Source organism: Homarus americanus, unplaced genomic scaffold (assembly GCF_018991925.1).
Source record: "Homarus americanus isolate GMGI-L3 unplaced genomic scaffold, GMGI_Hamer_2.0 scaffold74, whole genome shotgun sequence".
NCBI lineage: Eukaryota > Metazoa > Arthropoda > Malacostraca > Decapoda > Nephropidae > Homarus > Homarus americanus.
Genome location: NW_024716951.1, coordinates 499,672 through 524,963, shown reverse-complemented (window position 1 = coordinate 524,963; position 25,292 = coordinate 499,672). Strand labels below are relative to the sequence as shown.

The 25,292-nt window shown below is 44.8% G+C and overlaps 1 long non-coding RNA gene across 1 annotated transcript in view; it reads left to right on the top strand.

The window, feature by feature from the left end:
* Positions 1 to 25,292, top strand: part of LOC121858741 — a 140,764-nt gene that overhangs the window by 58,339 nt on the left and 57,133 nt on the right. The window contains exon 2 of the long non-coding RNA XR_006087501.1: positions 13,274 to 13,393. This is a non-coding gene — a long non-coding RNA (uncharacterized LOC121858741). The remainder of the gene's footprint in view (positions 1 to 13,273; positions 13,394 to 25,292) is intronic.

Sequence of the window (25,292 nt, the reverse complement as noted above, 5' to 3'; positions counted from 1 at the left end):
GTGGTACGATGGTGGTAGTGTAGTGGTACGGTGGTGGTAGTGTAGTGGTACGGTGGTGGTAGTGTAGTGGTACGGTGGTGGTAGTGTAGTGGTACGGTGGTGGTATTGTAGTGGTACTGGTGGTGGTGGTAGTAGTGGTACGGTGGTGGAGGTAACACATGATTATAGGCCATCTCCCGTTGGTAGGGGAACACATGGTTATAAGCCATCTCTGCTGGTGTTGTAGGGAACACATGGTTATAGGCCATCTCCTGCTGGTGTTGTAGGGGAACACATGGTTATAGGCCATCTCCCTGCTGGTGTTGTAGGGGAACACATGGTTATAGGCCATCTCCTGCTGGTGTTAATTATAGGCCATCCCTGCTGGTGTTGTAGGGAACACATGGTTATAGGCCATCTCCTGCTGGTGTTGTGGTGGGAGACACATGGTTATAGGTCATCTCCTGCTGGTGTTGTAGGGGAACACATGGTTATAGGCCATCTCCTGCTGGTGTTGTAGGGGACACATGGTTATAGGCCATCTCCCTGCTGGTGTTGTAGGGGAACACATGGTTATAGGTCATCTCCCTGCTGGTGTTGTAGGGGAACACATGGTTATAGGCCATCTCCTGCTGGTGTTGTAGGGGGAACACATGGTTATAGGCCATCTCCCTGCTGGTGTTGTAGGGGACACATGGTTATAGGCCATCTCCCTGCTGGTGTTGTAGGAGGACACATGGTTATAGGCCATCTCCCTGCTGGTGTTGTAGGGGAACACATGGTTATAGGCCATCTCCCTGCTGGTGTTGTAGGGGGACACATGGTTATAGGCCATCTCCTGCTGGTGTTGTAGGGGACACATGGTTATAGGCCATCTCCTGCTGGTGTGTTGTAGGGGACACATGGTTATAGGCCATCTCCCTGCTGGTGTTGTAGGGGGACACATTTAAGCCATCTCTGCTGGTGTTGTGGGGACACATGGTTATAGGCCATCTCCCTGCTGGTGTTGTAGGGGAACACATGGTTATAGCCATCTCCCTGCTGGTGTTGTAGGGGGACACATGGTTATAGGCCATCTCCTGCTGGTGTTGTAGGGGAACACATGGTTATAGGCCATCTCCTGCTGGTGTTGTAGGGGACACATGGTTATAGGCCTCCTGCTGTGGTGTTGTAGGGAACACATGGTTATAGGCCATCTCCCTGCTGGTGTTGTAGGGGACACATGGTTATAGGCCATCTCCCTGCTGGTGTTGTAGGGGCACATGGTTATAGGCCATCTCCTGCTGGTGTTGTAGGGGGACACATGGTTATAGGCCATCTCCTGCTGGTGTTGTAGGGACACATGGTTATAGGCCATCTCCCTGCTGGTGTTGTGTAGGGGACACATGGTTATAGGCCATCTCCCTGCTGGTGTTGTAGGGGACATGGTTATAGGCCATCTCCTGCTGGTGTTGTAGGGAACACATGGTTATAGGCCATCTCCTGCTGGTGTTGTAGGGGACACATGGTTATAGGCCATCTCCTGCTGGTGTTGTAGGGGAACACGTGGTTATAGGCCATCTCCCTGCTGGTGTTGTGGGGACACATGGTTATAGCCATCTCCCTGCTGGTTTTGTAGGGGACACATGGTTATAGGCCATCTCCCTGCTGGTGTTGTAGGGGACACATGGTTATAGGCCATCTCCCTGCTGGTGTTGTAGGGGACACATGGTTATAGGCCATCTCCTGCTGGTGTTGTAGGGGACACATGGTTATAGGCCATCTCCCTGCTGGTGTTGTAGGGGAACACATGGTTATAGGCCATCTCCTGCTGGTGTTGTAGGGGACACATAGTTATAGCCACCCCCTGCTGGTGTTAGGGAACACATGGTTATAGGCCATCTCCCTGCTGGTGTTAGGGGAACACATGGTTATAGGCCATCTCCCTGCTGGTGTTGTAGGGACACATAGTTATAGCCATCTCCTGCTGGTGTTGTAGGGGAACACATGGTTACGGCCATCTCCCTGCTGGTGTTGTAGGGACACATGGTTATAGGCCATCTCCCGGTGTTGTAGGGGACACATGGTTATAGACCATCTCCCTGCTGGTGTTGTAGGGGACACATGGTTATAGGCCATCTCCTGCTGGTGTTGTGGAGGTAACACATGGTTATAGGCCATCTCCTGCTGGTGTTGTAGGGGAACACATGGTTATAGGCCATCTCCCTGCTGGTGTTGTAGGGGACACATAGTTATAGGCCATCTCCCTGTTGTAGGGGACACATGGTTATAGGCCATCTCCCTGCTGGTGTTGTAGGGGGACACACATGGTTATAGGCCATCCCCTGCTGGTGTTGTAGGGGCACACGTTATAGGCCATCTCCTGCTGGTGTTGGGGAACACATGGTTATAGGCCATCTCCCTGCTGGTGTTGTAGGGGACACATGGTTATAGGCCATCTCCCTGCTGGTGTTGTAGGGGACACATGGTTATAGGCCATCTCCTGCTGGTGTTGTGGGGACACATGGTTATAGGCCATCTCCCTGCTGGTGTTGTAGGAGGACACATGGTTATAGGCTATCTCCTGCTGGTGTTGTAGGGAACACATGGTTATAGGCCATCTCCCTGCTGGTGTTGTAGGGGAACACATGGTTATAGGCCATCTCCTGCTGGTGTTGTAGGGGAAACACATGGTTATAGGCCATCTCCCTGTTGGTGTTGTGGAGGTAACACATGGTTATAGGCCATCTCCCTGCTGGTGTTGTAGGGGAACACATGGTTATAGCCATCTCCTGCTGGTGTTGTGGGGACACAATAGTTATAGCCATCTCCTGCTGGTGTTGCAGGGGGGGACACATGGTTATAGGCCATCTCCCTGCTGGTGTTGTGGGGACACAGGTTATAGGCCATCTCCTGCTGGTGTTGTAGGGGACACATGGTTATAGGCCATCTCCCTGCTGGTGTTGTAGGGGGAACACATGGTTATAGGCCATCTCCTGCTGGTGTTGTAGGGGGACACATGGTTATAGGCCATCTCCTGCTGGTGTTGTAGGGGACACATGGTTATAGGCCATCTCCCTGCTGGTGTTGTAGGGGACACATGGTTATAGGCCATCTTCCTGCTGGTGTTGTAGGGGAACACGTGGTTATAGGCCATCTTCCTGCTGGTGTTGTAGGGGACACATGGTTATAGGCCACTTCCTGCTGGTGTTGCAGGGGACACATGGTTATAGGCCATCTCCCTGCTGGTGTTGTAGGGGAACACATGGTTATAGGCCATCTCCCTGCTGGTGTTGTAGGGGACACGTGGTTATAGGCCATCTCCCTGCTGGTGTTGTAGGGGAACACGTGGTTATAGGCCATCTCCCTGCTGGTGTTGCAGGGGACACATGGTTATAGGCCATCTCCCTGCTGGTGTTGTAGGGGAACACATGGTTATAGGCCATCCCTGCTGGTGTTGTAGGGGACACGTGGTTATAGGCCATCTCCCTGCTGGTGTTGTAGGGGACATATGGTTATAGGCCATCTCCCTGCTGGTGTTGTAGGGGAACACATGGTTATAGGCCATCTCCCCTCGGTGTTGTAGGGGACACATGGTTATAGGCCATCTCCCTGCTGGTGTTGTGGGGACACATGGTTATAGGCCATCTCCCTGCTGGTGTTGTAGGGGACACATGGTTATAGGCCATCTCCCTGCTGGTGTTGTAGGAGGACACATGGTTATAGGCTATCTCCCTGCTGGTGTTGTAGGGGAACACATGGTTATAGGCCATCTCCTGCTGGTGTTGTAGGGGAACACATGGTTATAGCCATCTCCCTGCTGGTGTTGTAGGGGAACACATGGTTATAGGCCATCTCCCTGTTGGTGTTGTGGGAGGTAACACATGGTTATAGGCCATCTCCTGCTGGTGTTGTAGGGGAACACATGGTTATAGGCCATCTCCCCTGCTGGTGTTGTGGGGACACATAGTTATAGGCCATCTCCCTGCTGGTGTTGCAGGGGACACATGGTTATAGGCCATCTCCCTGCTGGTGTTGTAGGGGACACATGGTTATAGGCCATCTCCCTGCTGGTGTTGTAGGGGGACATGGTTATAGGCCATCTCCCTGCTGGTGTTGTAGGGAACACATGGTTATAGCCACTGGTGTTGTAGGGGACACATGGTTATAGGCCATCTCCTGCTGGTGTTGTGGGGGGACACATGGTTATAGGCCATCTCCCTGCTGGTGTTGTAGGGACACATGGTTAAGGCCATCTTCCTGCTGGTGTTGTAGGGGAACACGTGGTTATAGGCCATCTTCCTGCTGGTGTTGTAGGGGACACATGGTTATAGGCCATCTCCCTGCTGGTGTTGCAGGGGACATGGTTATAGGCCATCTCCTGCTGGTGTTGTAGGGGAACACATGGTTATAGGCCATCTCCTGCTGGTGTTGTAGGGGACACGTGGTTATAGGCCATCTCCTGCTGGTGTTGTAGGGAAACACGTGGTTATAGGCCATCTCCCTGCTGGTGTTGCAGGGGACACATGGAATAGGCCATCTCCCTGCTGGTGTTGTAGGGGAACACATGGTTATAGGCCATCTCCCGCTGGTGTTGTAGGGGACACGTGGTTATAGGCCATCTCCCCTGCTGGTGTTGTAGGGGAACACGTGGTTATAGGCCATTCCCTGCTGGTGTTGTAGGGGACACATGGTTATAGGCCATCTCCTGCTGGTGTTGTAGGGGACACATGGTTATAGGCCATCTCCCTGCTGGTGTTGTGGGGACACATGGTTATAGGCCATCTCCCTGCTGGTGTTATAGGGACACATGGTTATAGGCCATCTCCTGCTGGTGTTGTGAGGGGACACATGGTTATAGGCCATCTCCTGCTGGTGTTGTAGGGGACACATGGTTATAGGCCATCTCCCTGCTGGTTTTATAGGGGAACACATGGTTATAGGCCATCTCCCTGCTGGTGTTGTAGGGGACACATGGTTATAGGCCATCTCCCTGCTGGTGTTGTAGGGGACACATGGTTATAGGCCATCTCCCTGCTGGTGTTGTAGGGGGACACATGGTTATAGGCCATCTCCCTGCTGGTGTTGTAGGGGGACACATGGTTATAGGCCATCTCCTGCTGGTGTTGTAGGGGACACATGGTTATAGGCCATCTCCTGCTGGTGTTGTAGGGGACACATGGTTATAGGCCATCTCCTGCTGGTGTTGTAGGGGACATGGTTAGGCCATCTCCTGCTGGTGTTGGGGACACATGGTTATAGGCCATCTCCCTGCTGGTGTTGTAGGGGGACACATGGTTATAGGCCATCTCCCTGCTGGTGTTGTAGGGGACACATGGTTATAGGCCATCTCCCGCTGGTGTTGTAGGGGACACATGGTTTTAGGCCATCTCCTGCTGGTGTTGTAGGGGGACACATGGTTTTAGGCCATCTCCCTGCTGGTGTTGTAGGGGACACATGGTTTTAGGCCATCTCCTGCTGGTGTTGTAGGAGACATGGTTATAGGCCATCTCCCTGCTGGTGTTGTAGGGGAACACATGGTTATAGGCCATCTCCCTAGTTAGTTCTCACGGTAGGTACGGCAGTCATCTCCCCCTCTGGATTTTGTTGTCGTAAACACTGACTTGATAACAGCCAGAGTTTCCACTGTCCATCTCACTGTCTCAGCACCATGTTTATTCAGTAATTGTTTTCCTTTGTTATTCGGGTAGGAATTGACACTTTTGAACAACAATCCTGGCGCTGGTTTCTTAGTGGGTAGGTAGGGGTTGGGGGTTCGAATGTTGACCCACGCCCCCGGCCACTTCATAGGAACGCCGAGAAACACATCTGTCTACGAGAGTGGTAGACGGCCCAGTGTGTGTGTGTGTTTGTGTGTTCGCGTGTGTGTGTGTGTGTGTGTGTGTGTGTGTGTGTGTGTGTGTGTGTCCACAAAACAACTCGAGAACGGGTTTGTTAATTTGCACCAAACTTAGTCAGTTTGTTACCATGAAATAATAAAAATAAAAATAATAATAACTTTTTCCAAGTGTTACGTCACCAAACGCTCAATAATTACAATGGTAAGAAATACATCAGCCAGAGGTTGATTGGGGAGTGACGGATCGTTAAAACAAAAGCTCTCAGCATAAAAAGGAGAAGAAACATGGAGTGACCATACAAAGTTACTAGGAATCATTGATATTTTTCTATTATGGTAAGAGAGGGGCTGGTCTTGTAGCTTTCTATATGAGGTAGTGTAGGCTAGATGTTGTTGTTGTGGAGAGCACCAACACGTGGACGAAGAACCCGAGGTGGCAGAAGGTGGTGTTAGTATGAATGACACAGCATTTTGTCTCAACTCGGTCATGATGAGAGGGTCAGGGTAGTGAGTTCCTCTATGTTGGTAGATTTTAGTAGCACAATAACAGGTTCGTCTGGAGATTAATTTCGTCTAGGTCTGGGAATTCATTGCCGTATTTCGCAGTAAACAAAGGTGTAGTGAGAATATCTTTCCGGTGTTGTAGGAATATTTCAGAGATGTCTTAGGTGTGTAAATACTAGCCACTAACTACTGACTGCTTAGCTCTCATGTAAAGTACACCCAGGGTAAAAAATTCACTCCCTCCCCAACTGAAACCGTATCAATCCCAATCAAGACAAAACAGCACACCCTCACCAGATGACAGTCAGGATAAGCCTGTCACTTCGGGGACTCATTCCAGCGACTCAGTATCACCCCAGGTAGCGAGCGTTTGATAACGACTGTACTATGCAACACTGTTTTCACTCCTCTCTAACATGAAATTATCACTTTTGCATCACTTGCAAAGTGATCAACAGTCATTGCAATATTTTATTGGTGTTGTTGGTCGGCCCTGGTAGAGAGGAAGAGTACTTGAGGGGGTGGGGAGAGGGATGTAGGAAAGGGTCCACAGACTAACCCACGGCAGCTACAGAAGCACCATGTTAAAACGTCCTCACCTCAAGTATTCAGGATAAATTTGTGGTACGAATCATTCCTAAATTAACCAAGCATTGACATCATAATAACATTTTATGGAAGTTTAAGAAAGCTAGGGCGAGGGGGTGGGTTCCCGAGGGTCAAAGAAAACGATGACCAGTGGGGGTAGGTTCCTGAGGGTCAAAGAAAACGATGACCAGGGAGGGGTGGGGGTAGGTTCCCGAGGTCAAAGAAAACGATGACCAGGGGGGGTGGGGTAGGTTCCCGAGGGTCAAAGAAAACGATGACCAGGGGGGGGGGGATGGGGGCTAGGCTCCCGAGGGTCAAAGAAAACGATGACGTGAGACAGTTTCCAGCTGCGACTACATTAATTTCCAGTAACCACTTCACTACCATGGTAACAGCTCGCGGGCAGGGATCATGTTCACGCAGATACGACATATAAACCACTCTAAAGGAGATAGGTAGATAGATAGGTACACAGATAATTAGAGAGAGAGAGAGAGAGAGAGTGTGTGTGTGTGTGTGTGTGTGTGTGTTCCAGCCCTCAGGTAACCTCGCGTGTCATCACCTCCTAAAAAGAGACTAGCATACATGTACGTAAGTTGAAATATGCAACACATGCACACAGACACACACACACACACACACGCATACATTCATACATACACACATACATTCATATATACACACACACACATACGCTCATACATACACACACATACACTCATACATACACACACACACACATATACACTCATACATACATACATACACACACATACACTCATACACTCATACACACACACACATACATATACACTCATACATATCCCTGTACTTCATAGTAAGACACGTGGTATATGAACCTTCCTTGAGTATAAGACAGTGGAGAAGTAGGTGTGGGAGAGGTGAGGGTAGCAGCAGGGATTGGAGGGGGGTTTGGTTCGGGTGGTCTCCTCAGGTGATGGGTACTCGCTTACCTGAGCTTAATGATGGAACCGATACCTGGGGTTACTTGTCGACGACCACCCCGCCTCCACCACCAGCACGCTACCTTTACCTTCCTCACTCCTTACCTCCTTCCTCCTTCTCTCCCTCCTTCTTACCTCCTCCCTCCTTTTCTCCCTCCTTCTTACCTCCTCCCTCCTTCTCTCCCTCCTTCTTACCTCCTCCCTCCTTCTCTCCCCTTTTCCTACTTACCTCCCCCTTTCTTCCTTCGAACTACCTTACTCCCTTCCTTCACTCCCTCTTTCATCCCCCAAACTCCCTCCCTTCTATCCTCCTCCTTTGAATTCCCTCATCCCAACCTCGAGCTGCTTCCCTTCTTCCTTCCCTCCTCCCTCGAACTCCTTCCTCTTTCTCCCATTAGCTCCCTCCCTCCCTCCTTCTATCTCTTGTTACTCTTAGGATCTCTCTTCCTCCTTCCATCTTCTTTACTGTATCCTCTGTGACCACCTACCCCTTCCTTCCCTCCCATCTCCTTCCTTTGTCTGTCCTTAATGTCTCTGCTCTAGGTGTTCAGAGACTCGAAATTGAGAGAGAGAGAATATGAGAGAGTGAATAAGACAGAAATATGGAGAGAGACAGAGAGGTCTAAAGAGGGAGGGAGTCAGGGAGGGAGGGAGGGAGCGAGCGAGCGAGGGAGGGAGGGAGGGAGGGAGCGAGGGAGGGAGGGAGAACAAGACCCAGACAGCAATATCTAAATTCTTCATAACATAAACACACGGTCACCGTAACAACTAAAAGTTACTCCTACATGACATAGCTTTTTTGTTTTTAGCTTCCCCGAAATAGACCGTCATTCTCACCACCAAAAGCTACACGAAAGCTAAACACAACCACTACTTTATTTAGCTCTCTTATGTAGCTCTTCGGAGAATTAATTATTCAAGGAAGAGAGAGAGATAGAGAGAGAGAGAGAGAGAGAGAGAGAGAGAGAGAGAGAGAGAGATGCTTATAAGTACATGAAATATCGAGAAAAGAAAAGAAAATAGCTCACATCAGGGCGTCACTGCCAGCCAACCTCAGAATACCTGGTTTAAATTGAGAAATAATGAAGACAAGTTGTTCGAGCAGTCACCTGGGGTCAACGAATTAGCTGAGTTTAGCGAATGAGTTGAGTTTAACGAATTTGTTGAGTTTAACGAATTAGCTGAGTTTAACGTGGCAGCAAAGTTTCCCTTACTCCCCTCTCTCATATAGCCTCACCTTCCTCACCTCCCTCACCTCACTTCCCTCACCTCACTTCCCTCACCTCACCTCACTTCCCTCACCCCATCTCCCTCACCCCATCTCCCTCACCCCATCTCCCTCACCTTACCTTCCTCACCTCACCAATCTCCCACACCTCCCTCACTTCACTCTTCACCTCACCCCCCACGTTATCTCCCTCTCCCTCACGTTCCCTCTCCCCACCTCTCTCCTCACGTTATCTCCTCTCCCTCACCTCACCTCTCCCTCACGCCATCTCCCTCTCCCCCTCACCCTCACCTCACCTCTCTCCCTCACCTCACCTCACCTCTCTCCCCTCACTCTATCTCCCTCTCCCTCACCTCTCCCCTCACGTTATCTCCCTCTCCCTCACCTCTCTCCCTCACGTTATCTCCCTCTCAGACACTCTACCTCTCACCTCTCCTCCCTCACTCTATCTCCCTCTCTCCCCACCTTCCCTCCCTCACCTCACACCTCACCTCTCTCCCTCACCCTATCTCCTCCTCTCCCTCACCTCTCTCCCCTCACCCTCACTTCTCTCCCTCACCTCTCTCCCTCACGTTATCTCCCTCCTCCCTCACCTCCCTCCCTCACTCTATCTCCCTCTCCCCACCTCTCCCCTCACTGCTATCTCCCTCTCTCCCTCACCTCACCTCTCTCCCTCACGTTATCTCCCTCTCTCCCTCACGTTACCTCCCTCTCCCCCTCACCTCTCTCCCTCACGTTATCTCCCTCTCTCCCTCACCTTACCTCCCACTTATACACACAGTTTCACCGGGGGAATGTGAGGAGGCTGTGGCGTCATCCAGGTGAACTATGCTTATCGCTGCCAACCCTCTGTGTTTTGCATGATTTACCTGACCTAATAACTGCTGCTGGCTACCTGATGCACCTCCTCCTGTACACGTCATCGTTGGCTGTCTTTCAATGTGTAGGCAGACCTCGTCCTTCCTACCCACCACCACCATCCCCACATCTTTAACCTACTTGATTTTTTTTTATCGGGGGGAGCGGGAGGAAGGGGCGGGAGGCTGATCTTTTGAGGGAAGCTTTTTTTTCTATTGCTTTCTATTTTTGTCAGTTTTTTTTTTTAAATGTTTTTGTCTTTTTCGTTTTGTTTTCGTGTTTGTATTTTTGTCAGTTTTTTTTTATTTTTTTTTATTATTCTTGTCTTCTCTGTCAATCATATTTCTCTCTTTTCTCCTTTTCCTTCTTTTTTTTTTCTTTTTCTGCTGTAAATAAATACAACCCTTGTTTTGTTTTCCTTTGCCTTTTTTAACTTTCTTTGCCTTGTTTTGTCTTCCTTTGTTTTGATTTGTCTTCCTACACCTTCTTTTGTTTTGATTTCCTTAGTTTGTCGTGATTTTTCTTATTTTGTCTTGATTTCCCCTTGTTTTGTCTTGATTTTTCTTATTTTGTCTTGAATTTCCTTGTTACGTCTTGATTTTCCCTTGTTTTGTCTTGATTTCCCTTGTTTTGTCTTGATTTTCTTGTTTTTTTGTCTTGATTTCCCCTTGTTTTGTCTTGATTTTTCTTATTTTGTCTTGAATTTCCTTGTTACGTCTTGATTTTCCCTTGTTTTGTCTTGATTTCCCTTGTTTTGTCTTGATTTTCCTTGTTTTGTCTTGTGTCTAGGGGCCAATAGACAAACTCCAGCCGGAACCAGATACAGCCAACAGCAATAATTTTCATTGATTTATTCAACCTTAATAAATGGTCATCCTTCTATCGGGAGACACTCTGTAACTCTGCTATACTAGACCGGATTGTTAGGGCTCTCTCTCTCTCTCTCTCTTCTCTGCATAATTTATCATAGCTCGGAGGATGAATACAAAAAGTGTGATAAATAGAGAGTTAAGGGTTGAGGAAATTGGTGGTGGGTATCCTGGTATAAATTTCAGGGAAGAGAAATAAAATATATATAATTTTTCTCTCTCTCATCTTCTACCTTGAGATTTAGTGAGGATTAACATTTGAACTTTCAAAACTATTGGTAGTAATGTATGATGTGTTTATTTATTTATTAGAGTGTGCGTGTGTGTGTATGTGTCTGTGTGTGTGTGTGTGTGTGTGTGAAATGCGTTAACATCATAGAATATTAAACACTAATGAAATTGAACCAAACACAGTCACTATATCACCCGATGAAGAATAATTCACGTAATCCATCTGAAATAAGTTATATTAAAGTAAAAGAGGAAAGATGAAGGAAGTCGAGGCACCTCTTCTCCTTCAGGTGGATGTGTTAACCTCTGTGTGACCCGGACAACACCCAGACCGATGCTGAACACAGAGACAAGTGAACAAGGGTGTCACATTACACTCTCAAGATGTATTGGGTCACACCTTAACTGAAATATGAAAACTATTGCGGTGGAAAATCTTAAATATATTGCTTGATAGAGAGAGCTGGGTGGATGATGATGACGATGGTGATGATGATGATGGTGATGATGGTGGTTGTGGTGGTGATGATGGTTGTGGTGGTGGTGGTGATGATGATGATGATGATGATGATGAAGATGACGATGGTGATGACGATGATGACGATGATGATAAAGATGATGGTGACAATGATGATGATGATGGTGGTTGTGGTGGTAGTGATGATGATGATGATGATGATAATGATGATATGATGATGATGATGATATGGTTAGGTGTGGTGTGGTGGTGGTGATGATGATGGTGGTGGTGATGATGATGATGATGATGGTGGTGGTGGTGGTGATGATGATGATGGTGGTGGTGGTGGTTGTGGTGGTGGTGATGATGATGGTGGTGGTGGTGATTAGATTAACATGTGGGGTCGTAGATGGCCCTGCTATAGTGAGTGGTTCTGTTATAAAATCTCAAACTTTATTTCCCACTTCGTAACTTTACCTTCCTCCTACACCGTCTTCCACCTTCAGGGCAAACGGCTCTCTTCTCTCCGTCTCATCAGTGAGTGGTTCATAATACTGGAATATGAGACGTGTGTGGGTCGAACACTGCTTGTTGAGAAGTTATGTAACACTACAGCTCGAACAACTGAAAAAGATAAAACAATTTTGAGTCAAAGTACTGTAATTCAACTAACAAATCCCATAATATAACACGGTATCGAATCGTTACTCGGAAGATAAATGAAACACAACTAAAATGTTTCCGAACACTGAAGTTTAAGTATCGTAGACATGCTAATTGAATGTGTTCAATGCAATAAAAACAGTAAAAGCTGCAGAGTGAGGTACAGTTTTATTGGAAAGTTTATATATATATATGACCGATTCGCCAAATTTTCGTTCATCTTTGTTTGCAATTCTTCTCAACCTCCTCGTCCTTCTCGCATCAGATTCAGTAAGTTAGGATTATCTCAGTGATTATTAAATTTTATGGATTACCTGAAGGTTAACCACCCATAACTTATTTCACCTGAAGAACAACCACACTATTGTTACCTAATGTTCTGTTAGTTTAGGTTAGGTTAGGTTTGGTTAGGTTAGCAATAGAATGGTTAATCTTGAGGTGATCTTATTTAATATATTCAGTGGTAATTACAATGCGTCAGTTTGTCAGGTGGATTTATGAAGGGACAAACGTGTGGGTGTATTACTGCCCAGCCGTCCCAACATACAGGATAACCTATCGTCCACCTTGTGTTTCGTCATCCTGTTTCCTAATCAAGTATTTCCCGGTAGCTTGAAGATTCATCCCCCCCTCCCCCTCCCCCCCCCTACCCCCAGAAAATAAGAGATCATAAAGAGAGAAAGGGTGAGAAAAGAATCGGGGGAAGGAGAGATAAGAAGAGAATTTCAGAGAGGAGAGAACGAATGAGAGGGGAAGAGAGAGAGAGAGACGGAGAGAGAGAGAGAAAGAGAGATACAGTGTGTGTATAAGACAGACAGACAGACAGACAGACAGAAAGACAGGCGGTTACAATACAGATAGACAGACAGACGCGAAGGCCTTTTAACACACATAGAACCCCCTCCTCCCCTCACACACACACAGGGAGGATGGAGGTTGCAGCTAAAGTAGGCAATACGGACACTGAGATGCACAAGAGGTAACGGGGTGGTCAGGTAGTTTAGCATTTTGGACACATCACCACCTGAGTTATGACGTCATCACCCCTGCCATCACATGTAGCATAAATATTGTTCTTTGTTTCAGCAGGCGAGGAGCTCCGTGACGTCACCCCCTGGTTGTGTTTACCTTCGTGACGTCACTCAAGTTGGATACACTCTTGTGACGTCACTCCTCAAGCTGGACACACTCTCGTGACCTCAGTTTCCGGTAAGTCTTTATCATCTTGTTATACATTTGACGTCACCCCGTAGATTTTATTTACCTTCACGACGTAGCTGTGACTTCACTAAAAGGAGTGGCTTATTTGTGATGTCACCTCGTGTGTGTGTGTGTGTGTGTGTGTGTGTGTGTGTGTGTGTGTGTGTGTGTGCGTGCATACCTTAACACCAGCAGGTTGTACCATAATGTGAAACAAACAGAGAGTAACATAATTAATCTTGAGACGAGTAAGTAATAACTCTACCTCAGATGTCTGTCTGCACGCGTTAAGGGAGACTCAGTAGAGGCGGCTGTCATTAGTGTTGACATAATGTGACAGCTGACACGGTATTACTATCTTATACAGGGAAAGTCTTGTGCATTATATTTTTATTGAATATGACCTGTTGTGTTAGCACTGAGTCTCTCTCTCTATCTCTCTCTCTCTCTCTCTCTCTCTCTCTCTCTTGAGGATGTGAGGGAGGTGTTAGGAGAGATGTAAGTATAAGGTGTAACATAAGTGAGTCACAAGGAGGCCGTCATGGTCGATTTGGTTAATGGTTGTTTGGGTTAATGGCAGATTGGGTTAATGATCTTCTCTGGCAATTTAACATTACCATTCATTGGGGTTTTTTTTTCGTGTCCATGCAGCTGTATCGTTTATTCTAAATTACGTGGATGTTACAGAAAACTTGATGTGTACTGTATATAACATGCTTAAGGAGCTGGGCAAATCACTCACAAGTTGATGGAGTAATTAATGAGTGGAGGTTTGTGTCGCCGCCTCCTACACGTCTCGCCGCTAACCGATACCTGTGTCTTAATCACCATATTCAACACCCTAACGTCACCTTAGCCTCAGAAAAGATAAACAAAAAATAGCTAAAAAAAATCCTAAGGAAATCTATTTTATGAGAACCTCTTTTGTATGTTTCCATTGTTATAAATCCGAGGAGCACCAGAAAGCCACCTTGAGGTACGCCAGTGTTGCCATAAGCCACCCATCATCGCTCCCTGTACTAGAGGCTGAGAAATATTTCCCAAGCCTTCACTACCTCTAGGTCCCTTGCCCCCAGGATATGGTAACACGCCCTCTTAGAGCACGGCACAGTCCGCCTTGTGCCACTCGGCCGCTAGACTCAATATAACAGCAGAGGCGGGGACGCAAATCAGATAACAATTATTTATGCACTACGGACATTTCAAAGTTTCAACACCGGAGTTCTTTCTGGAGAGAGTGTGTGTGCGCGCGTGTGTGTGTGTGTGTGTGTGTGTGTGTGTGTGTGTAAAATGGTGTATTGCGGTGTTATAGGGACGGGGAGGAACGGTGGTACCTGAGGGGGGTGACAACAGTGTTAGGCTGGGGTAAAGTGAGGCTATGACTGACGGATGACGAAGGTGAGGGTTAAAGCTTCATGTGTGTGTGTGAGTAATGCTGCTTATGATAGTATCCTTAGGTCTCTCTCTCTCTCTCTCTCTCTCTCTCTGGCTTACCCCAACACTCATTGATGGACCGAGAAAATTGCAAAATTGCTAGACAATATATCTGTCTTCTCTATTAACCTGTCGTACATCCCATTGTGTTCAAGATAGAATGACTTAGGATGATTTTTATGCGTGATATATCCCCTCGTGACGTGTGTGTGACGTCATTCCCTTTACGACAGAGATGACGTCACTCTTCAGGCAATATGGCATTTAAGACGTCATTCCCTGGGTTATATGACGTCACTCTTCAGGCAAAAGGCATTTAAGACGTCATTCCCTGGGTTATATGACGTCACTTCTTAGATTATGTAAAGTATATGTGACCTCACTTCCTGGGTGATGTAAAATATATGACGTCACTCCTTGGGTGATTGACCTGTGTGTAACGTCACTTCCTGTTCATTTTGAGGTTTATTATATTTGTTCAACTCTTCTGGTGTTATTATAAGTAATGTTCTGATCCAAAGTGTTTGTTATATCTGAAATAATACTTTTTTGAAAAAGAAACTAATGATTAGTATAGCTGTTAGGTAAAGGCTGCATCTTTGGCTCTGTGTGTGTGTGTGTGTGTGTGTGTGCGCACGTTATTGTTATATATAATAATATAATAATAATAATAATTAACGGTTTATTGAAGAGCTTGGTAGCCAGAAGGCTGAAAATATACAGTTACATATTTGGGGAATAGGTTTCCAATTACAAATAATATACAAGGCAGCATAAGTGACACAAATGAACATATATGTGTGTGTGCGTGTGTTTGTCTATAAATATATATATATATATATATATATATATATATATATATATATATATATATATATATATATATATATATATATAATCCACAATAAACGATGGGTAAGATAAACTCAACCATTACCAACAATAAAATAGCCAAGTTTGAATGTAAATGGAAGTGTTTATTGTATTCCATGTAGCAAATGTAATGGTAATTATGTAGGACAGACAGGAAAAACACTGCAGCTCAGAATCAAACAACATAAGTACAATATCAGAACAGCATCTGAAAGCAGTGCCTTGTTCGTTCATGTTAGAATAATAATCATCCCATTGCTTAAAAAAAGCTTAGAAGTATTTAAATCATCTTGTGTCACAGAAAGACTTCTGTTAGAAGCTAGTTGATTAAGGAATTAAAAATCAATAAACCTTAGTGATGCATTGTCAGTTCAAAACTGATAATATATGTTACATAAATTTATTTGTCAGTGCCCCAAGGTTAAAAATGCTTGAAACCTTTGATCTAGATTATGATAGTTATTTAGTGGGTCCATTTTGACCTGACCTGACTAGTCACGTCGCCCCTCTTAAGCCCTTCGTGTGTGTTGGTGTGGGGATTAGTGGATGACATCATTATGACCTGACCTCATGTTTAATAAGGTCACCCTGTATATTTAAGCCCTCTCTCTGTCCATGTAACTAGTTGCCTCTGAAGATGTCTTGAATAAAGACGAAAGCCAAGGTGCTCCGTTGTTTCTTTTCACGTGAAAATATATATATATATATATATATATATATATATATATATATATATATATATATATATATATATATATATATATATATATGTGTGTGTGTGTTTTGTGCATGTGTGAGAGTTTCTGTGTAAAAGAGGGGAATAGTGCGTCCGTCCCTCAGCTGACTGCCTGGCACCACCCATAAACACCCCTGGCTGGCGCTGGTAACAAATGAGACATCTGGCGGCAGAGAGTCGAACCCTTGTACCCAACTTTCCCTATTAGGCACCTGTGGGGCTCTCGTCTGCTAAATGATATTACGCTTTATGCTGGAGATTTAATTGTTCCTCCCCAAATGAATATATGATAACCTCTTGAGTATCGTTCATGTTACTGTAAGGCTGGTCTCTTCTATATTAGTACAGTTTGCATTATTATTATTATTATTAGTAGTAGTAGTATCACATTACTGCATTATTATTATTAGTAGTAGTAGTAGGCATGACGAAGTAAGGGATCTCACAGCAAATATGTTGAAGGAAATCTGCCGTGATGTCAGGGTAGAACCGACCCTCCTTCCAATGGATGGTGAGAATTTCCAACATAGGACTTCAAACACATCTAACGAAGCCCGTGTTGACGTCAGTGCTCGAGTATTCTGGACGCTGGGACAGCGAGCCTTCTTCGACATCAGGATTTTTGATCCCATGGCCGCATGTCACCGTAACTTAGCTCTCGATGCTGCACACCTGAGAACGAGAACGACAAGATAAGGGCATACGGGGAGAGAATTCAGAACGTTGATCAAAGCAGCTTCACTACCCTAGTGTTCGCAACCTCTGGTGGGATAGGACCAAGTGTAAGATGCTTCTACGCCAGACTCGCGGAGGTAATATCCGAACAGAAGCAGCAGCCCAGAAGTTATGTTACAGCCTGGATGAGATGTCGACTGTCCTCTCACCTTCGGTCGGCTTTGCTCTGCCTCAGGGGAACGAGAGCTTCTGCCCCAACTCCGACAACTGCTACAGATATCGACTATGAGGCTACAGTCACTGAATGCCGCATAGATCTGCGGCTCAACTAATTCAACACAGATAGGATAGTTTCTTATGTATTAGGATATTTAATATTAAGGTAAATAAATGGTGGCGAAGGTGTGGCTATTGGGGGAGGCTGGAGACAACTAAAAAAAAGTAGTAGTAGGAGTATCACATAACTGTATTATTATTATTATTATTATTATTTATCATTATTATTATCATTATTATTATTATTGTTGTTGTTGTTGGTGTTTTGGTTGTTGTTGTTGCTGTAGTTGTGTTATATACTGTACAGTATGTATATAGGGACATAGATAAACATGGCAAATCATGAATAATATTTTGATAATCAAGTCTTGGAGGCGGCCGTCACCAGTGAATTACAACATTATCTTCTACCAAAACACATCTAGTAGCGTGTGGCCAATAATATATATATATATATATATATATATATATATATATATATATATATATATATATATATATATATATATATATATATATATATATATATATATATGTGTGTGTGTGTGTGTGTGTGTATGTGTCTATCTCTTTGTGTGTGTGTGTGTTTCTGTTTCTGTGTGTGTGTGTATGTGTCTGTATCTGTGTGTGTATATGTGCGTGTGTATGTATGTGTGTGTGTGTGTATGTGTCTGTGTGTGTGTGTGTGTCTGTATCTGTGTGTGTATGTGTCTGTATCTGTGTGTGTCTGTATATGTGTGTGTGTATGTGTCTGTATCTGTGTGTATGTGAGTGCCACCAAGAAGGCCAGTGTAGGAAACACTCACAACATATACACTCCGGTAAAGCTTAAAATAAGTTTATTATTTTTGCATAAATATAAAAGTCAAATAAATAAGAAAATAAGAAAAATATTCCTCAAGAAATCTCTGTGTCAGGTAGAATTCATCACCAGTTACGAGTGATGGAAAGAAATTATGCTGAAAAATTATATTCCTGACCCCGCAATATATAAACATATCTTCCAGTATGGTGTTCCTGGGAGGTATACCGGCTAGATATGCGTTAAAATCATGCCAGAATAACGAGTGTATATACCTAGAAGGATTCACACGAGTATTAAGTGTTCGTGATAAGCATAAGACCAACAGAGAACCACCACCAGGCACCATTTAAACAGTGGGGTCTGTAGCATGCTGTGTGGTCACCTGTAAGGCGACGCCAACCTCCAACACTAACGAGAAGGGAGAGAAAGAACAGTGGGACGATGGTGGATGTAACAGTTGGAAAGAGGGAAAGTGTCTGCTGGTTAAGGAAAGTGTCTGGAGGTATAATGAAAGTACTTTGACGCAAAAGAAAGTATCCAGACGCAAAAGAAACTATGTGGATGCAAAAAAAAGTAAAGTACCTCGACGACAGAGAAAATACCTAGACGCAAGAGAAAGTACCTCGACACCAAAGAAAGTACCTCGACGCTAGCGAAAGTACCTCGTTACCAAATAAAGTAATTCGACCCCAAAGAAAGTACCTCAACAACAAAGAAAGTACCTAGAAGCATAAAGAAAGTATCTGGGCGCAAAAAAGAAAGTATCTAGACGGAAAAAGAAAGTACCTGGAGACAAAGAGAGACAAGAGAGGTGTACAGTGTGTGGTCCCTTGTAGGTGGAGACGAAGATAATGGTGACGTGTGTTGTTTGAGCACCTAGGTCGTATATCTGCTCCTGCTCCTCCTCCCTTCCTCCTCCTCCTCCTACCCCTTCTCTTCTTCTCTCCTCCTATACCTCTTTCATTCCTCTCACCTCCTTCTCCCTTCCTCTTCCTCCATCCTCCTCCCTTCCTTCCTCCCTCTTCTAACTCCTCTCTTCCTCCTCCTCCTCCTCTTCTACCTCCTCCTGCCGCATCCTACCTCCTCCTCTTCCTCCTTCTCCCTGCTACTACCCCTTCTCTTCTTCTCTCCTCCTATTTCTCTTTCTGTCTCTCCTTCTCCTTTCCCTCTTACCTCCTCCTCACCCCCCACTCTCTCCCTTCCTCACTTCCCCTTTTCCCTTCTTTTCCACTCTCTCCACACCCACTGCCAATCTTTCCCCAACTTTCCCTTCAACTTTTCCCAACTATCCTCAAACTTTCCCTAACTTTCCCCAATTTTCCCCAAAGCCTCCCCACACCCACAGAAAGTTCAAGTAAATTCTTCAGAAGACGCGTTATATTTACCCTTAACCTCACTAAAGGAAACTTAGAATTAAACCCATTAAAAAAAATATACGTGTATATATATCCGGCAAATAACTACAATTAAAAAAAATTAATCCAATTAAACCCTTAATATAACCTACTTAAGCCGTCGGATAAAAAAACACACAATAAAACCCGTTTAAACCCTTTACAAAAACACCAACTAAAAATCACTTAAACCTTCGATTAAAAATAAAACATCAATAAAACCCAATTAAACCCTCGTTAAGAACCTCTAATATAACCTATTTAAACCTTTGATAAAAACCACCACAGTCGAATCTTGGTAAAGCCATGTCGAAACCTTTATTGGAACCTCTTTTAAACGATTACAATACCACCATAAAAAACTCTCCTCCTCTTGTAGCTATAAGTTGGGGTAAACACGCGCGTCCCGACTCTAGTTTGGCTATTTTGACGGGGTAATCGCCGTGATAACCCGCCAGCCTGCAATTAAAAGACGCCAAAGCCGATAGTGCCGTCTGCTAAAAGTAGCCAAAGGCACTTGTAAACACAGAGCCGCCGAGGCGTAACGACGAATATCTTACTCTCCCTTAAGTGAAGCTTTGTGTTCAATATAGTACAGGTGTGAATAAGTAAGAGTACAGGTGTGAATAAGTAAGGGTACAGGTGTGAATAAGTAAGGGTACAGGTGTGAATAAGTAAGGATACAGGTGTGAATAAGTAAAGGTACAGGTGTAAATAAGTAAGGGAACAGGTGTGAATAAGTAAGGGTACAGGTGTGAATAAGTAAGGGTACAGATGTGAATAAGTAAGGGTACAGGTGTGAATAAGTAAGGGTACAGGTGTGAATAAGTAAGGGTACAGGTGTGAATAAGTAAGGGTACAGGTGTGAATAAGTAAGGGTACAGGTGTGAATAAGTAAGGGTACAGGTGTAAATAAGTAAAAGAATACAGATTAATGAATAAGTAAAGGTACAGGTGTGAATAAGTAAAGGTACAGGTGTGAATAAGTAAGGGTACAGGTGTGAATAAGTAAAGGTACAGGTGTGAATAAGTAAGGGTACAGGTGTGAATAAGTAAAGGTACAGGTGTAAATAAGTAAGGGTACAGGTGTGAATAAGTAAGGGTACAGGTGTGAATAAGTAAAGGTACAGGTGTGAATAAGTAAGGGTACAGGTGTGAATAAGTAAGAGTACAGGTGTGAATAAGTAAAGGTACAGGTGTGAATAAGTAAAGGTACAGGTGTGAATAAGTAAAGGTACAGGTGTGAATAAGTAAGGGTACAGGTGTGAATAAGTAAAGGTACAGGTGTGAATAAGTAAGGGTACAGGTGTGAATAAGTAAGAGTACAGGTGTGAATAACTAAAGGTACAGGTGTGAATAAGTAAAGGTACAGGTGTGAATAAGTAAAGGTACAGGTGTGAATAAGTAAGGGTACAGGTGTGAATAAGTAAAGGTACAGGTGTGAATAAGTAAGGGTACAGGTGTGAATAAGTAAGGGTACAGATGTAAATATGTAAGGGTACAGGTGTGAATAAGTAAGGGTACAGATGTAAATATGTAAGGGTACAGGTGTGAATAAGTAAGGGTACAGGTGTGAATAAGTAAGGGTACAGGTGTGAATAAGTAAGGGCTTCATTCTTCGTTAAACAAATGGTCTTGTTTAATTGAGCTCGGGTGTAAATGATCGTTCAATACTTGGTTAAACAGTATTATTCTATTTCTCGTTAATCAGAGAAGCTATAGATGATGAAATCTTATTCCTCGTTAATTAAACAAAAGCTTCTGTTTAATCGTTTAAATTCGTCGTGAAATTCTCTCTCTCTCTCTCTCTCTCTCTCTCTCTCTCTCTCTCTCTCTCTCTCTCTCTCTCTCTCTCTCTCTCTCTCTCTCACTAACCTAACCTAACCCCGAGGCAATGTGAAGGTGTTTGATCCATAAATATTGGTGATAAAGGTACACACACACGCCTCGATATTGTCCTATATAAAGAAAGGCGTTGAACAATAAAGTAATAAATATCTCTCATATGAATAAATTACGTGAATCATCAGTACAGCTACGAATATAATAAGTCTCAGGTGTATTACTGAATATAAAACATTGTATTAAAAAGGTAAAATAGTATATTATTATTCTTAAGGGTTATATATCTTTCTCTCTACTGAAGCTATTATATTAGTCGACCCATGGGTTATATTATATCAGTCTTCATATATGGTACAAGTCAGTGAGAGTTCATATATATATATATATACACATGTTTGTGTGTGTGTGTAAAAGGAATACACACACAAACACAAACACACACACACACACACACACACACACACACACACATAATCGTTTATATGAAAGGGAAATATGAGCAGACGGGAGGGACAAATGATATCTTATATGAGTGGTCAGGAAGCTGTGCCATCAGTGAAACAACCTCAGGATCAAGATGGGATCAGATCCTATATAGAATATTGGATTCGCCGCGCTGCCGCCTCACAGTGGAGTCCGATTACACACAAGAGGGATCCACGATGACTTGGAGAAATATTTACTCTGCCCATCTCCTCCAAACTTCACCTCTGTTTCTTGGAGAGAGAGAGGGGCGGGGGGGGGGGGTTGTCCGTTAGTCACTTGGTGGGAGAGATCTGTTAACTTCTTCACCTATGAACGGTTTTCTTTTAAGTAACATCGCATAGTATTATAGGTTTTCTGGGCTCCTTACTCGTGGTGTGTGCGTCTCACCACTACGCCTCAGTAAGCTATTGTCTTCGGAGTTGTTGCTGTCATATGCTGGTTGCATCTCGTCTCGTTGCAAGTTTATCCCCCTTAGCTGTGGGGATATACCCTGTATGTAAATTGATTCTTCTTCCCATGCTTTTTTTTCTTATAGAGAGAAGTCTTTCAATCATAGAGTTAGTTGGCTAATATGTAGATTTACTTCATCAAGGGTCGTGGCCGCTTGTGTAAACATGTTAGTTTATGCTCAAGCTATTGTGCTCCTCCTCCGCCTCCTCCTCCTGCATTTCTTCTTCTTCTTCTTCTATTTCTTCTTCGACTTCTTCTTCTTCTTCTTCTTCTTCTTCTTCTTCACAAATCTACTGTGACAAGATTACTAGAAATTTATAAAGACATTGAAGAGGCAGAAGTACGACTTATTTGCCACGTCATGCATAGGACTACTGCTGGAACAGATAGTTTTGTTTAATCTGCCGATACTGATGTTCTAGTTCTGACTCTCTATATTCCTTCCGTAACCATGGATTGAAAGAGCTTTGGTAAGAGCAGGAATTATGGACTCCACCAGATATATTTCTGTTCAAACACTAGCAAGAAAACCCGCTCCAAGGCCTTTGTGAAGTCCTACCTGTCCCTCTTGCACACACAGGCTTTGATTCTACAAGAAAATTTGGGACAAAACCTGCAGCTCTTAAAGTAAATCCTAACCAATACCCTACAGGATTTGGAGGCAATGTCTAGTGTCCAGATAATGAACATATAATTTCAACAGCGGAAGAATATCTGGTTCAAGTCATCAAACGTGGAAGCGAGTATAAGACTATGAACAGTTTAGATTTTGGGTGTGTCTTAACTGTAAAGGAGGTACAAGTGACCAGCTCTCACCAACAAGTCATGAAGGAGCTACAAGTGATCAGCTCTCACCAACAAGTCATGAAGGAGGTACAAGTGACCAGCTCTCACCAACAAGTCACGAAGGAGGTACAAGTGACCAGCTCTCACCAACAAGCCATGAAGGAGGTACAAGTGACCAGCCCTCACCAACAAACCATGAAGGAGGTACAAGTGACCAGCTCTCACCAACAAGTCATGAAGGAGCTACAAGTGACCAGCTCTCACCAACAAACCATGAAGGAAGTACAAGTGACCAGCTCTCACCAACAAGTCATGAAGGAGGTACAAGTGACCAGCCCTCACCAACAAGTCATGAAGGAGGTACAAGTGACCAGCTCTCACCAACAAGCCATGAAGGAGGCTACAGTGACCAGCTCTCACCAACAAGTCATGGAAAGGGCACAAGTGACCAGCTCTCCCAACAAGTCATGAAGGAGGTACAAGTGACCAGCCCTCACCAACAAGTCATGAAGGAGTACAAGTGACAGCTCTCACCAACAAGTCATGAAGGAGTGCAAGTGACCAGCTCCACCAACAAGCCACTAGAAGGAGGTACAAGTGACCAGCTCTCACCAACAAACAAAGGAGGTACAAGTGACCAGCTCACCAACAAACCATGGAAGAAGGTACGTGACCAGCTCTCAACAAGTCATGAAGGAAGTACAAGTGATCAGCTCTCACCAACAAGTCCATGAAGGAGCTACAAGTGACCAGCTCTCCCCAAAGTCATGAAGGGGTACAAGTACCAGCCCTCACCAACAAGCCATGAAGGAGCTACAAGTGACCAGTTCTCACCAACAAAGCCACGAAGGAGCTACAAGTGACCAGCTCTCCCAACAAATACATGAAGGAGCTACAAGTGACCAGCTCTCACCAACAAGCCATGAAGGAGCTACAAGTGACCAGCTCTCACCAACAAGCCACGAAGGAGCTACAAGTGACCAGCTCTCACCAACAAGTCATGAAAGAACAAGTGACCAGCTCTCACCAACAAGCCACAGAAGGAGGTACAAGTGACCACTCTCCCCAAACAAGTCATGAAGGAACCAAGTGACCAGCTCTCAACAAGTCATGGAAGGAGCAACAAGTGACCAGCTCTCACCAACAAGTCATAGAAAAGGAGCCCCTCTCACCAACAAGTCATGGAAGGAGCTACAGTGACCAGCTCTCACCAACAAGCCACGAAGGAGGTACAAGTGACCAGCTCTCACCAACAAGTCATGAGGGCTACAAGTGACCAGCTCTAACAAGCCAGAGGAGGTACAAGTGACCAGCTCTCACCAACAAACCATGAAGGAGTACAAGTGACCAGCCCTCACAACAAGTCATGAAGGAAGTACAAGTGACCAGCTCTAAGTGACAGCTCTCACAACAAGTCCATGAAGGAACTACAAGTGACCAGCTCTCACCAACAAGCCAGAAGGAAAGTGACCAGCTCTCCCAACAAGCCATGAGAGTACAAGTGACAGCTCACCACAACAAGCCATGGAAGGAATACAAGTGACCAGCTCTCACCAACAAGCCATGAAGAGGCTACAAGTGACCAGCTCTCACCAACAAGCCATGAAGGAGCTACGTGACCAGCTCTCACCAACAAGTCATGAAGGAGTACAAGTGACCAGCTCTCACCAACAAGTCATGAAGGAGCTACAAGTGACCAGCTCTCACCAACAAGTCATGGAAGGGCTACAAGTGACCAGCTCTCACCAACAAGTCATGAAGGAGCTACAAGTGACCAGCTCTCACCAACAAGCCATGAAGGAGTACAAGTGACCAGCTCTCACCAACAAGCCATGAAGGAGGTACAAGTGACCAGCTCTACCAACAAGCCATGAAGGAGCTACAAGTGACCAGCTCCACAAGTCATGAAGGAGGTACAAAATGACCAGCTCTCACCAACAAACCATGAAGAGTACAAGTGACCAGCTCTCACCAACAAGCCATGAAGGAGGTACAAGTGACCAGCTCTCACCAACAAGCCATGCTCTAAAGAGGCCTATTTCAAGGCAATTTATGTCACCCATATACAAATACGTAGCCTTACTAATTTGGGTCAACAAATACATCCAACAATGTTTGGTATTGAAAATGTGTCTGGACTTCTCGTAC